This window comes from Rutilus rutilus, assembly GCF_951802725.1.
Source record: "Rutilus rutilus genome assembly, chromosome: 6".
Lineage (NCBI taxonomy): Eukaryota > Metazoa > Chordata > Actinopteri > Cypriniformes > Leuciscidae > Rutilus > Rutilus rutilus.
Genome location: NC_140214.1, coordinates 22,016,697 through 22,031,954, shown reverse-complemented (window position 1 = coordinate 22,031,954; position 15,258 = coordinate 22,016,697). Strand labels below are relative to the sequence as shown.

The following is a 15,258-nucleotide window of genomic DNA, read 5'->3' as shown; positions in this document are numbered from 1 at the left end:
GGTTCCTTCATAGCCCAGACACTGGATACACACACATCTCACACTGTCATTTTGCTGATTTACTTTTAGCAGCTATGTGATTGTTGTTTGTGTGCCTCTTTCCACTCTCCACCCTTTAACTGGGTGAGCGGGGAACAAAGGCAGGCCTGCCGGCACAGGAGACATGACGTTAGCCCTGGCTCGCTGGAGCTCCTCCAGGCTCAGAAATAGGTCAGGTTAGTAAAAATAGGGCCTAACACGGGAGGGTCATCTAATAACTCTCACTGCTCCACGGTGCTTTTGTTTCTCAATATCCACTGGCCCCTAAACCCTCTGCAAAGTTCAAACATACTTGAATGGGCATCAAGGTGATGGCTTTTCCTTTCGGTCCTCAGACTGTGGATGCACCTCTGGAGCACTTCCTAATTATTGTGACTGTTCTTAGAAAATGTCTGTTAAGAAGTCCACAACTTTCCTCTCGGAAATGTATGTATTGTTTACTGAGGCAGATAAGGCTATTTCCTCCTGATAACTACACAGAAACACATTTACACAGTCAATTTGTTTATCTGCACCCTATTCCCCCATCAAGTGAGAATATAAATATTGAGGTCAGAAGAAAAGTCTTGACTCAGCATTGGTTTCCCCTCCTCTCCTTTCATTATTCTCAGAGGATATGAACATTTCACAGAAGGCTTCATGATGTTCACACTTGAGTTCCATTGAAGTGTCAAGTTTGTTGTAGATGTTTCTTCAAAATTCCTTTGGAGAAATAAAAATGGAAACATATTACATTGTTGTCCTACAGTAAGAGTACAGTATTGTACACTATTCGATCAACGTGGATGGCATAGCTTAGATAACTTGGATAAGTCGCTGAAGAATTTGATGAGAAATATTTAAGAAATAATATCTCGCTTGATTGTACTGTGAATATCAAGAGACGACAAATCTGAGATGCAAGAAAAGCAAATGTAAGAAGAGACCTGGAAGAAACTGTTTTAAAGATTTATTTAAGATTCTTTTCTTATGAAAATCTTAATTAGCTCTTCATTTTCTTGTTTCCTAAAAATCTCAATTGAGATCTCAGTTGTTTGTTTAATTTGATTGATTTTTACCTCTTTTTCCTACGAAAGTTTCTATTTACTCTCCATTTACCATCATTGCTGCCTAAGAGACAATTTTGATAATGAGATCTAATTTGTATTTAATTGTTCATTTTACTCCATTCTTATGGAAGTCTCTTTCTCTTTGTTTACTGTAATTTCTGCATTAATAGAGAGCAAAATGGAAAGAAATTAGATATTAAAGAGATCTTATTTCTTCTTATGTGTCTGCATCTGAATTTTATTTTATTTTAAATCAAATTTTTTTTATTTAATTATCATCTAAAAAGTAATTCATGAGACCTGTTATGTTGCAAGTTAAACTAAATAATGCAAACATTATCTTTTTTAGTTCTGTTGACATTATAATGTGGATCATTACATTAACGTAAAATTGTGAGTAATTCAATTTCAGTTATCTGCGTTAATTGATTTTTTTGGAGGAAAAAGTTCTTACTCAAAGAAATTGTCTTGATAACTTTGGAAATTGGGCAGTGGATTTCTAGTTCCCAGCATGCTTATAAGACTGGATAAGGAAAATAAATGTTGAAATTAAGTTATTATTTGATTTGTTTTTTAGTGAAAGGAAAGACCTGTTAGTGTATAATGTTAAGTTTGACATTTTAAAATAGTTTCTGTATATAATGTTAAAGTTTTTGTGACTCTCATTGTGCTGAAGAATAGACAACATGAAGGTAAACACTACATTGACACTATAAGCAATGACTGCGCTAATGCCAGTGACAAGTCATATCTTACTTTTTCATTAAATTTGCATGATGAATAAGTTACATTTAGCATGTGCTATGAAATCTGTGGGTTTTAACTGAAAAAGTTAAGATTAATGGTTTACAGTCCAACAAATCAAGTTCCTCTAAATCAATTTAGTTTGTTGATTGAACATAATTCTTTCAATGTTGCCGTAACTCCGAAAGATTGATGCAAACTGTTGCGTTAATTTTTTGTTGTTGTTGTTGAGCCAACACATTATTATTTTTTTGTTCTTACCTCCATCCCTTCATTTCATGTACGTAGAGGACCTTTCTAGTTTCTAGACTGTTTTTATGGATCCATCTCCATCCTCTCGCATGATTTTCTCAGTGCTGTGAAAATCACTCTCTATTACAAAACACCTCCATCCACCTCGAGTCACAGTAGCTTATCGGACTGAGACGGAACAAGATAAGACCATGAACCGTTGCCAAGCAACTGTGGTTACAAATAAAAAAGACAGCGTTTAGCAGAGACAACTCCTGACACACTTATTCAGTCTCTTAAAAGCTTCTCTCACAACCCTTCAGCTCCATGTGGTCTGCTGGAGAAGAGATGAGCTGTAATTATGGACAAACACTGATCATTTGCTCAGGAATGTCAATCACAAGTTTGAAGGAGGATGCCATATCTACATAAAATAATACTGCCGAATGCTTTAATATGAAAATTGTGTTCTCCAAGAGTAATATTGTAATTGCTCAGATGTTGCTTTTTCATAGCTGAGGAGGTTTGAACGGACAGTTACTGTTTGTTTTGTTAAAGTACCACCATTTTCTCAGATGTTTTGTCCTGAAATTTCTAAGGAAAATCATTTTTATTTTTATTATATTTTTTTAAGACTAAGGTACCAGATGGATCAGTGTGAATTGTTTGGATGCAAGCTAATGCAAATACGAACAGCAGGGCCAGGCATAACAGAGCCAGAGTGGCGGTGACCAAATGTCCCAGAGGTCTGAGCGCAGGACCAGAACCGGATGACTGGGAGTTTGATCAGTGGAATGGGAAGGTGAGGGTGAACTTTAGCAGCGTCTGGAACTAGGACAGATTCAGTGTTCAGTCCAGAACTGCAGAGCCACAATATACTGTAGCACATCTTCAGAATACTGAGCTAAAGCCTGTTTGGTTTTTGGTCTTTTGTGATGGCTTTATCAGAAGGAAAGGGAACACAGTGACCCAAAACTCTGCTCAGGGCTGGTTTGTTTATCTGTAGACAAAAAGGCACATTTAATTTCTCAATAGTCCTTTCATTTGCTGAAGATCTTTGCTCATTTTTTTTCCTAAGGAAAAATACTTCTGCATTCTTTTATCTCCCTATTAGGTTATCAGAAGAAATCTCAATGATCTCTCAAACTTGCCAAGATCTCAAAGTCTTTTCCATATCAAAATCTTCTTGCCGTTTTACTGTATGTCCACCATTTTCCATTTTCACCCCTGGCTTGTTTGGAGCATTTGTTTCAGAACCTGGTGCGTTTTCTCTCCCTTAGTTCGGTTCATTTATGAACACCGCAATCGCGCTCGGATCCACACCAAAACAATCGTTCCGAGATCGCTTGAACAAGGTGGTCTCGGCCCAATTAAAAACGAACTCTGGGGCAGTTTGGTTGAGGTGAGAAAGCAATCCAACCCAACGGACCGACAAACCAGGCGGTATCACTGAGAGTGAACAGAACTCAGTCCTGCTCCAGTTGTCTGCTGCTGCTTGTTTTTTTTTCTTTTTTTTTCTCTCTTTCTTTAAGGAAACATTTATAGATCACTCATGTCTGCTTTGCCAGAAACATTCAAGAAACCCAAATGGGGTTGGCAGTTGATGATGTGCATTTTGTGCTTGTATGTCTGTGTTGCTGTGAGCAGCAGTAAATCTGGCTCAGGATTTACTCTGTCTGCCTAGCCGCTATTTCAGTGGTGCGTCCTGTCTCAGTTAGTTCCTGCTCTCCCTCTCTCTTTTACGGTGTTCTCATATGGAATAGCGCTGGCAAGCAATAGCAGCAACAACAGGCTATCAACAATAACAGACCTGAGTACAGTACACATCTGCATCTTGTTCACCACACTTTTGATGTCCACTTCGTTCCTTCCCTCTCTCTGTCCGTCTCAGTCACCCACTATAGTTAATTAATTAATCAAATTGTGGGATTTTTTTTTTTATTATCATATAATTAAATATTTATTGCAACTAATAATAAAAGGTTCCCAATCTGGATCGGTTCTGCATGTTTACATCACACTCAAAAAAATATTTATTTAGTTCTTGAGGCTTTCAAATTAATCAGAAAATGTCATATTATAAAATAATTGTTGTTATTTAAATACTACTGCTAGTACTACTACTATTACTACTAACTATATTCAGATATAAAAGTTGCTTCTAATGGCATTATGTTGAATTAAATTACTTTGGATGTAAAAATATGCTCAAGCTCATAACACTCGTAAACAAAGACCACAATGTGGTGTTTATGTGTGGTCTTGTAACAGTCAGTTATGTCATCATTTGACTTTCAAGACAGTGGAAACAAGCTCCGGTTCTGGCACAATAACAGATACAATTTTGGTTGAAAAGTGGTGTCTGATTGGTCGAGCCCCAGTTTAGACCCAACTTCAACCATTCTCCTCTCTCCTAATGGCGACTAAGGTGTTTTCCTCTCTCCAATACGCCACTGTATGTAGGTCAGCACCCACAACAAAGCACCAGTGATGTGATATAGCTCCACCGCACCGGAGCTTTGCCGTTTCCTCTCAATGTGGTCACCACATGTGCTGTTTTTTTAGGCAAAGGAGAGGGAGCGAGAAGGGCTTCATGCAAGTGTTAAATCCACATGCAGTTCTCAGGCTGTTGTTTTTTTATTATAACTAGGTTTGTCTGTTCTTTCAGAAGCATCTTTATCCCCACCCTAAAAGAATGACAACAAAAAGAGGTGGGTTTCCAGCGCTCCCACTCAGGTTTCATCAGAGAACATGACACAGCTCAGCATGTCATACTCTCTGTTGTGGGGAGAGGCTCTGAGACGCAATTATTGTGGGAAAGATGACCGATTGGGACTGCAGGCATGGAGAGGACATGGAAATGTAACTCTAGAGATGGATTAGACATCCGATCCGTACATGGTGCCTCCCTGAGAGATGGTCACATGGACGTCTTTCGGAAGGAGAAGGTGCGATTGACAGGATGTTGTGAAAGAAACGTATTTCAGCACTGCTGAAAAGATCATCAGCTGATCAACAGTAGTGATAGATTGTTTCAGTTATGGATCGTTTCAGATTATACTACGGGGCTGTTGAATGCTTGAATATGATTGGTTGACGGACGTTCTAAGGTGTGCAATTATTTTCAGGGAAACGCATGGCTAAAGTAGTTCCAGGCAGGTTTTGACCGCATTACAGTTCAATATCACTTCGCCAAATGATTTCAGTTATTTCAAAGTTCTTTACAGATTACAACAGCATGAGAACCAAAACCCACAATGACACTGACCAAGCAAATGAACTGTCATCATTTATTTCATATATTTTAATTACAGCACACTCTAGAAACCTACTTCTTTTTATTATTTATAAAATCGTTTTTATTTGATTTATTTTAGCTGCTGAACAACATGTTCATTCTTTAGCACGTTTGACCAGCATTAACAAGTCTGGAGCAGCATGGAAATTCATGCTGGTGTACGCTGGACTTTTCAGCGGGGAGTTGCCACTGAGCGTCGTTTAAGAGACAGATAGAGGGTGAGAGGTATTAAGGCTCCTAGAGATGAATGTTTCTCCCCTCTGAGTGTCTGTTTTTCCCGGCGGTTGATATAAATCTGTAAATTGCTCTTGATTTGGGTGTCTGCCTCAGCTGGACTGCCTGCTGCTTCTGCAGTGTTTACAGGACATGAAGTGTGTGTCTCTGTGGCCCTGCTGAGGTCCATATATCACCCCTAACGCTCTCTGGGAGATCTTTCGCTTTTGGTGTGGTGCATGTACCAGGCTGATGGATGGAGGACGAGCATGGCCCTGGAGGTCCTGTTGGTTTACGTTGTGTTGGAGGAGTTGTATTGGAAGGGTGATGGACCACCCATGTGCTGGCCTCTCTCTTTCGGTCCTCCCTGCTCATCTGCTCATGGACAGGAATATACACAGACTCCAGCTTGACACAGGCATCCCAGAGAGATCCTGGGTCTCTGGGCTCAAAACCCTTCACACGCGCATACAACATCTAAACAGCGTGGAGTGTACACACATGCGATTTAAGATTAGTAGGTTTACAGAGCTGTATTGTCAAGGCACCTGCATGTATATACACCATTCAGGAAACATTTCAGAGACAAGCAACACATCTGGTTAATGGGGAAAGTTCATAAGCGACACTCTACTCTTTTGACTAGTGCTTGATGGATATGGGTTTTTCAACAGCTGATGCCAATGTCAGTATTTAGCGAGCACATTCACACTATCGTTCAAAAGTTTGAAGGTCTGTAAGATTATTATTATTATTATTATTATTATTATTAATAAAAAAATGTATAGGAGTCTCTGATGCTCACCAAGGCTGCATTTATTTGATGATAAAATAATGTGATCCTAATCTAACGTCTAATATGCTGATTTGCTCAAGAAACATTTCTCATTATTATTAAAGTTTAAAACAGGTTTTGTTAACTTTTTTTTAAGTTAAGTCAACTGATCACTTTTTACAGTTAAGTTCATTAAAACAGCATTTATTTGAAACAGAAATATTTTGTAACATTGTAAATGTTACATATCATTATATTAATAACTGTTGTTAATGCAGTTATTCATGCAAGAAATTATTATTATTCATAAAATATTCAGAATAAGGTTGTTGCTGCTGGTAGCTTTGGTCAGATATATGTACAGTAGTCAACATTTGAAGTGGATCAAAACCTTTCATCAGAGTTATACATGAATTTTGAACAATGCCCGTTCTTGTCTTAGTAGAACTTTGATGAACTTTTTTTTTATCCACTTCAAATGTTGACTACTGTAATTGGTGGTCAAAACTTTGGAGACTTATTTTTTTGCATTGCTGTGATATTGTATGCCCAGTGAAGAGGCCGTCATTTCATGATTTCACTTAACATCAATTCATAAAACACATTAGTGCACACATCACTTTTTTTGTCCACGTGCACGTGTCTTTGCTTTTTAATTTTTTTTTTATGGAGCAGTTTTTGGGGGAATAAAGCGTGAACTGTCTATGTAAATATAGAGAAAGCCAGAGTAAGTCAGGAGGGGCGTGTGTTCTCAGGGGGGGATCAGTCTCGGTTCAGGGGCTTTCCTTTCCCACAAAGGCCTACTATACAGGGGAGCGATCCCAGGGGAAGGGGAAGAGAAAACTGAGCTGGCAGGGAAGAGCCGGGTTGGGCCTCACTGAGAGAACAAGTCCTCCTCAGGGCACTGTGCTTTCAAAGGTTTACATGCTCCCAAGGTTTCAACTTTACGAGGCCTTATACCTCTACAGCTGTTTGACCTGCCTGTGAGTGAGGATGGGTGTGCATATGCTCTTTCATAGGGTGGAGGCAAGGATGGGGCATCTTTTTTAGTAGGGGCAGGGTTCTGTGTTGATGAGGTCGTTGTGCAGGTATGGACAGACATCATTGAAGCTGCATTCCTCTATTTAATATTAGTAACAAATATTTTTTTTTCCCGGCAAACATGCATTAAATTGCTAAGTGACAGTGGGTGTAACATTATATCGTTATATCGATATAATGTGATATAAAATGCAACGTTATGTATCTGTGATGTGAACTAAATGAATCACTATATAGAGTTAGTTTTATCCAAGACTCAGGTTAATGTATTTATAAGGTATAGTTCACCCAAATATGAAAATTCTGGTCATTCAGGTCGTTTCAAACCTATAAGATTTTTCTTCATCTTCCAAACACAAATGAAGATATTTTTTTTTATGAGAGATTTCTGTCCCTCCAAGTCCATTCATCTTTGTTAATGTTAGTTTATAAAAATACAGCTGTTCATTGTTTGTTCGTGTTAATTCACAGTGCATTAACTAATGTTAACTAATACAACTTCTGATTTTAATAATGTATTAGTAAATGTTGAAATTAATATTAACTAAGATTAATAAATGCTGTAGAAGTGTTGTTCATTCTCAGGTCATGTTAACTAATGTTAACTAATGAACCTTATTGTAAAGTGTTACAGAGTATATAATAAAAATATAATAATATAAATTTTATTTTGCAGTGCAACTGTAAAATTACAATACTAATATGTTTGGCTTAATTTATTTTTCAAACGTTAAACCATTGAGCTTTTATTTTGGCAGAAAACTGCAGAGTGACCTTCAAGCTTCTCTATTGACAACAGTTGTTTTATTAGCACTTCTCATTATAAGTCTGTGAAGATAGTTAGCACATGTTGCATCCCCAAATGCACATTATAAGTGAGCTGCTCTGAGACACTGGTTTCAAGACTAGTTCCAGACTAAAATGCATGTTTGAGCTTAGCTTAAAGCAACTTGCTCTGACATATTTTAAAATATGTCAGTGCATTTATTCTGTCTCGAGATGCACACTAGTAATGTTTTTGGCACATTTATAAAAGCTACTTAAATGGCCTAATTGAACCAAGGCCTAACTGGCTTAATCTAAGCCCTGTCTGAAACCGGGTCTACATTTATTTATTTAAGTTGATTAAATCCCTTTGAGATTTGATGATCGCACTAAAGCCTGTTTTATGCTTCTGCGTCGAATCGACGGCGTACCCCCGCAGACCCCTCTGCGTCGCCGCGAACCCCTCTCCAACCCCTCCGCCGTAGCTCGACGTGCACCTCCAAAAAATTGTAACTACGCGTCGAGGCGACGCAGACCGCAAGGGCTGTGATTGGTGTATGAGAGCAGAGAGCAAGACTGAACATTTGCATCCTCGTGATTCAGTGCACTTTTGTAAATAGTTCATTTTCTTAGATAATGTTTTATATTACGGTTAACTTATATTGTGTTTCAGTTTTATATTGTGTGTTTCTTGTACCTATTACTCTTATTTTAATTTTTATTGTATACTTAAACCTTTGCCCTTTGTTCTTGGCGTGCTTTTTTACTCATTGCACATTAATAGATAAATGGTTGTTTTGAAAAAAAGTTTATTTACATTTGTTGTTCAACGTCGATTAGCTCCAGCTGCAACAACCATAGACGGGCAACAACACTCTCTCTCTTTCGCTCGCGCGGAACCAGCGCACGGAACCAAAACAAACTAGCAAAGAGATTCGCGAACCACACCCCACCTAGCGTTCTGGCGGTGAAATGCACCGCGATGCAATGCAACCCGACGCAGAACCATAAAACAGCCACGACGCCGTTGGAGTGACGACGTAGCTACGCCGTGGAGTTGACGCAGAAGCATAATGAGGCCTTAAGCCATATCACGATTTAATATGTATGTTACTATAAGTTACTAGTTACTTGTTTGCTTTATCTGGCTGTATCACAACGTGGCCAGACCAGATGCAATGATAAAGTGACAAGCAATGAAAGCTATTGCTTTCATACTAACCTAAGTTTTTGTTTCTAACCAGCCACAACCGCAAGCGATGAGCGGCAGGACATGTTGACAGTTGCTTGAATTATGTCACATTGCTGGAATCATGGTTAGAACGTGTCAAAATACAAACAAAATTACGTTACTGCTGATTTGCATAGAGTCAAACCCCCTTAAGTATTGCAGATCTAAATGTCACTTTTTAGGCCATCAGCACACTAAAAATCCATCTGAAGTGGCATCTCTAAATTTACTTAAAGTACTGCTCCTAAATGAAAAAAAGAAAGATAAACTGGTCAAAATCTCTCCCATATGGGGTTCCATTTGTGCCAAAAATGCTTTGTGTGACTGCTTTGTGCTTTGTACTATACATTTGTCCTTGACAACAGTCATTGCCTAGTTGTTCAGATAAATTAGTATATGTTGATATGTATGTTCTCTGTTTATGTAATCTTGCTCTGTCGTCTGGTTCCGCCATCTATCTAACTGTCGTCTTGTTCTGTCATCTTAACTGTCTTCTCTTTCTGTCGTTTGGTTTTGTCATCTCTTTCTGTCATTTGAACAAGACGACAGTTAAGACGACAGAACAAGACGACAGAACAAGACGACAGTTAAGACGACAGAACAAGACGACAGTTAAGACGACAGAACAAGACGACAGTTAAGACGACAGAACAAGACGACAGAACAAGACGACAGTTAAGACGACAGAACAAGACGACAGTTAAGACGACAGAACAAGACGACAGAACAAGACGACAGTTAAGATGACAGAAAAAGACGACAGAACAAGACGACAGTTAAGACGACAGAACAAGACGACAGTTAAGACGACAGAACAAGACGACAGAACAAGACGACAGTTAAGATGACAGAAAAAGACGACAGAACAAGACGACAGTTAAGACGACAGAACAAGACGACAGTTAAGACGACAGAACAAGACGACAGTTAAGACGACAGAACAAGACGACAGAACAAGACGACAGTTAAGATGACAGAAAAAGACGACAGAACAAGACGACAGTTAAGATGACAGAAAGAGACGACAATTAAGACGACAGAACCAAATGACAGAAAGAGAAGACCGTTAAGATGACAGAACAAGACGACAGTTAGATAGATGACGGAACCAGACGACAGAGCAAGATTACATAAACAGAGAACATACATATCAACATATACTAATTTATCTGAACAACTAGGCAATGACTGTTGAAGCAGTAGGCTCATTTTTGGCACAAATGGAACCCCATACTCCCATCCCTAAGTTTAGTGCAGTCTCTGTTTTTCAGACACACCTGATAAAATTTTCACATATAGATTGTGACAGACCGGATGTCCTTGCTTTAACAGGTAACAAAAAAGCCTTGGGGTTGTTAAGCGATATCATCCCATGACCTCTAGGTCAAAGGTCAAACCCTTTTGTCTTTGGTGGATTGATATATCTGTTATTTATTTGGGCTTGTTTGATGTTTTAAGTGTTTGTAAGAAGGGAAGTGTCTTGAGCAAGCTTAGGCGTGCAGAGTCAGATGTGACTGATACCATGCGGTCTGTGTCTCGACCCTGCCCTGCCTGTGGCGGTGTGCATGTCTGCCATTCATTACATGGATATACATGTGTGCAGTCTGGCCGTGCAGCTTTCACCTCCATTTCAACCTATTTGCTACTTCATTTTTTTGTTATAAAGCCTCCAAACCTCAAAAACACATAATTTATTTATAAATCATGAGAGGTTTTTTGTTCCTGCGCTTTCCCTCATGTTTTCATAAAGTAGCCTGGTAGATAAGGCTTCAAATCCAGCTGAATCTGCAAGAGACACTGGGATATTGTTATACATTGCTCTGAGTGGTTCCAGAAATCTCTTAGGAAAATGTTTGAGTGACACCGCCTAATCCCAAGTCATGCTTAGTTTAGTTTAGTTAGGACCAGATACTCATCAATTGGTCTAATAATACACTTGATGAGATTCTAATGGAGCTGGTGATGAATCGAGTCCGAGATCCTTCCAGGAAGAGATGATGAGCGCAGCTCTTTACTGGACTTCTAAATCACACTCTTTTATGGGCCCATTTCTCTCCTTAAAGGGCCTGACTACATTTGTACTCCTCTAATGTGACAGATGAGCAGCTTTTAAAGCACCATGTGGTATGTGAATGGAGTTTTCTAATGATGGTGTAAGTAAAAGTGTGTGTTAATGTGTGTGTGAGAGAGGATGTTCCCTACAGACTGCAGCTGTGCTGAAGCATGTCTTCATCTCTCTTTACAGTCAACCGCAGCAGTAAACACGACACTGTGAGCGTGTCTGACGCTCTCCATCTGCATTGTGCAACAGCAAATGTATGTCATCAAGTTGAGTAAAGCAACATCAAGCTAATATATTCAGTCTCATGCATACTTTTTTTAGGATTAGCAAACCAAATAATAATTTTAGAACAACCTATTGAAAACACGTTGGTCGATCTCTAATCTCTCTAATCTCTCTAATCTCTATAATCCCTATAGGCTCTGTAATACGAATATTTAGCAAGCTACATCCACCGTAGCTGCTTTGCTAACAACTCTGCTGCCTAAGAAAACAAGCTAACGTGCATCATGTTGGATTTATTGAAATGACCTGTTTTTGAGTAGTACGTTAATATTTTGATGACAATATGAACTGTGGAAGTATGGAAGCTATGTTGTATTTATTCATTAGCTCAAAACAAATAGCGGGAGTGTTAGCAACTAAAGTTTGCTGGGTACCTTGGCGCTTTTCTGGTTGAACAAAGATAAGTGCGTTAATATGATATTGTACTGTATTTTGCTGCCAAGAACAAAGCTTCACATGGATCCATTTTGGTGTAATGTGTGTGTTGCCATAGAACGAATCGTTTCAGAGTTCAAGGGCGTGAGCACGTCAGAGTACAATCTGCGAGTTGACATCTTGTAATTGCGATAATCCAGACATGCGAACCCAGCGTTAAACTCTGACATTCATCTGTCTGTCAGGCTAAACATGCCTCAGCAAAACCCGACCAAAGCAGCATGATAAATTGTACCCTGCTCTGTTAGCACACGTATGTTGCAAATTCATCTGAAATATGTGTTTCATTGACAATATGTCAGATTTTAAGGATGTATGTTTTTTCCATAGACGCCTCAGGGAACCTACATGTGTTTAATAATCAGACATGATTATTACATGAGATTGTCTGTCACTTACACCCTCATAATAACTGTGTAAACGTTATGTCCAGACTGGAACACAAACTGCATTAATTGGTCTCTGCTGTATAAAAACTTGTCAGTGACTGTTGGCCTATTGTAGTTGGTCAAGCACATTCAATTCTTATCCAATCATAACAAACACTGTCAGACTGCGCTAAACTTATTTGTGGTTATTGGCACGCTTCAAACTGATCTTCCACGTTAAGATTGGGTCATTTGGCTTTTTAGGAAGTCAAATGCCAAGATTAAAAATATCAGTTTTTTTTGGGCGAGGTTCTTAAGGTTTTCGCCTTCTCCTCATCATAAACCCCTTTGAATCTTCTGCATATAGACTCATTGGTCTGACTAACTGACTATAAATATAGCACTGATGACTTACTGAAAGACTGAATACACTGATGACCGATTAACTGACTGACTAACCAAATATAATACTCACTGACTGACTGAATTTAGCAGTGACCCATCAACTGATTGATTGAAATATTGCTGGCTGGGGGATACATTTCTGACTAATTTAGGCCTGCTGAGTGACATACTAGCATAATTCAGGCCCCAAATTCCTCCTAGCGGGATGGATGGTTTAGGATAGGCTGTGCTCCTGCGTGAATTTCTACAGCCTCTTGACTAGGCTGGATGTCTGTGGCTGGAATTTCAGTGTTTTCTATGCCAAATCAAATATGGTTTTATACATTCTACCTCCAACAGGGGCTCATTGAAATGTCATAAAATTACATTGATGTCCTCAGGGCTGCTGTGAAAGTAAACAAATATCCACCAAATCTCTTTATTGTTGGAAAATTGATGCATTCACTCAATAAATAATGAATGTTCATGGATTTTATTGGCCGGGTGAAGGTCTAGGATGGAAAATATTCTCACTCATAAGGAAGAAAGTCGACTCTCTCTCTCTCTCTCTCTCTCTCTCTCTCTCTCTCTCTCTCTCTCTCTCTCTCTCTCTCTCTCTCTCTCTCTCTCTCTCTCTCTCTCTCTCTCTCTCTCTCTCTCTCTGTCTAATTATAGTCTGGTATGACTGAATTAATTAAAATATTGCAATACATAGTGATTTGTTCCATGTTGCTATAAAACAAGCATATACATTTCAATAATTATAATCAAGGTCTTGATTTCATTGGAAAATCACTGGAAAGTAGAATGTCTGAAATGTATAATTACTTTATTTTAAATTAATACTTTTATTGGTCAGAAGTGTCAGTAAATACTTTTATATTGTTACAAATTATTTCTATTTAAAATAAATGCTGTTCTTTTCAACTTTCTATTCATCAAAGAATCCTGAGTAAAATGTTTTCAACAAAAAATATTAACACCACAACTGTTTTCAACATTGATAATAATAAGAAATGTTTCTTGACCAGCAAATCAGCTTATTAACATGATTTCTGAAGGATCATGTGACACTGAAGACTGGAGTAATGACTTTGCCATCATGCCGCATGAATAAATAACATTTTAAAATAATATTAAAATAGAAAACAATTATTTTAAATTGTAATAATATTTCACAATATTGCTGTTTTTACTGTATTTTTGAGCAATTAAATACGGCCTCTGTGGACATAAAAACAAACTTAGTGACCCCAAACTTTTTAATGTGGTAACTTTACAGAATATTATAATGTCAGTAATAGTATAACAATAATCTTTACCTCTAGCCTGTGATCTTTTCCTCAAACAAAATCTACTGTGAACTTCACACAACATAATGTAAATGACATTAGAACACTGGAATATAGAGCATTCATATGGACCACATGATACTTTTAAGGTGTTTTTATATTTTTGTGCTTTTTGAAGCTTGACAGTCCCTACAAGCTGTTCTGAACTAATAATTTTAAATTGGAGTGTTGTACCCTATGCATGTGTGCAGCGTGACCCAGGCTATGAATTGATAAAGGCTTGTTTGAGGGTAGCAGAACCTCCAGCAGATCATAATGTCCTGTGAAGGCCTGATGCTGATGCCCCCTTAGGACAGGAGAAAAGGGCCTGGTGCTGCCATGGAGGTCAGGCTGAGGGACTTAGACTTGGCCTCATTGGGTTCTTGTTGCGCTATGTGTGTGTGTCTGTTGGCTGCAGAGCTGCAGGAATGCTGGTGTTTGCTAAGTGGAGAGAACTACAGAGACTGTCCAAACACACGTCTGTTTGCCAACTGGGAACATATTGCTGTCTCTGTGCTGGGAGCCTCAGTGGCGGGCCCCTGAATGGAGCCTCTTGTGCGGAGAGAGAGGAGAGCTGGCCACTGAGATTGGAAGACGACAACGCTTAGTGCCACTGCCCACTCCAGTATTCTGGAAATGCTACAAGACGACACTGTTACCCCGTTTGAAACCTAGAAAACTGTTATCTGTGCTGCAGCCTTCCAATGCTGCTCATATTAATGTAGATTTCTCAGAGTGCACCTTGGGTTATTGTTATCTGTTTTAGAATGAGGATACTCTGCTGTTCCCATCTCTAGCGGGCCTGATAAATTGGATGGTATGATGTATTGGCTTACCTTTAAAGGCATTCCTTGCCAGATTAACCCACCTGACGTCTTTGAATTTCTAATCACATTTCAGATCACCTGCTTTATGTACCCAGTACCCATATCCCTGCCTTATGCAGTCTGTAAAATATTGTCCCATCCTGATATACATGTTTTGAAAAAAAAAAACCAGCATTTTTG

The 15,258-nt window shown here is 38.7% G+C and overlaps 1 protein-coding gene across 2 annotated transcripts in view; it reads left to right on the top strand.

Annotated features, from left to right (window-relative positions):
* The window catches only part of fndc3ba (fibronectin type III domain containing 3Ba), a 128,462-nt gene that overhangs the window by 56,944 nt on the left and 56,260 nt on the right, over nucleotides 1-15,258 (top strand). The gene's annotated exons all lie outside the window — the stretch shown is intronic.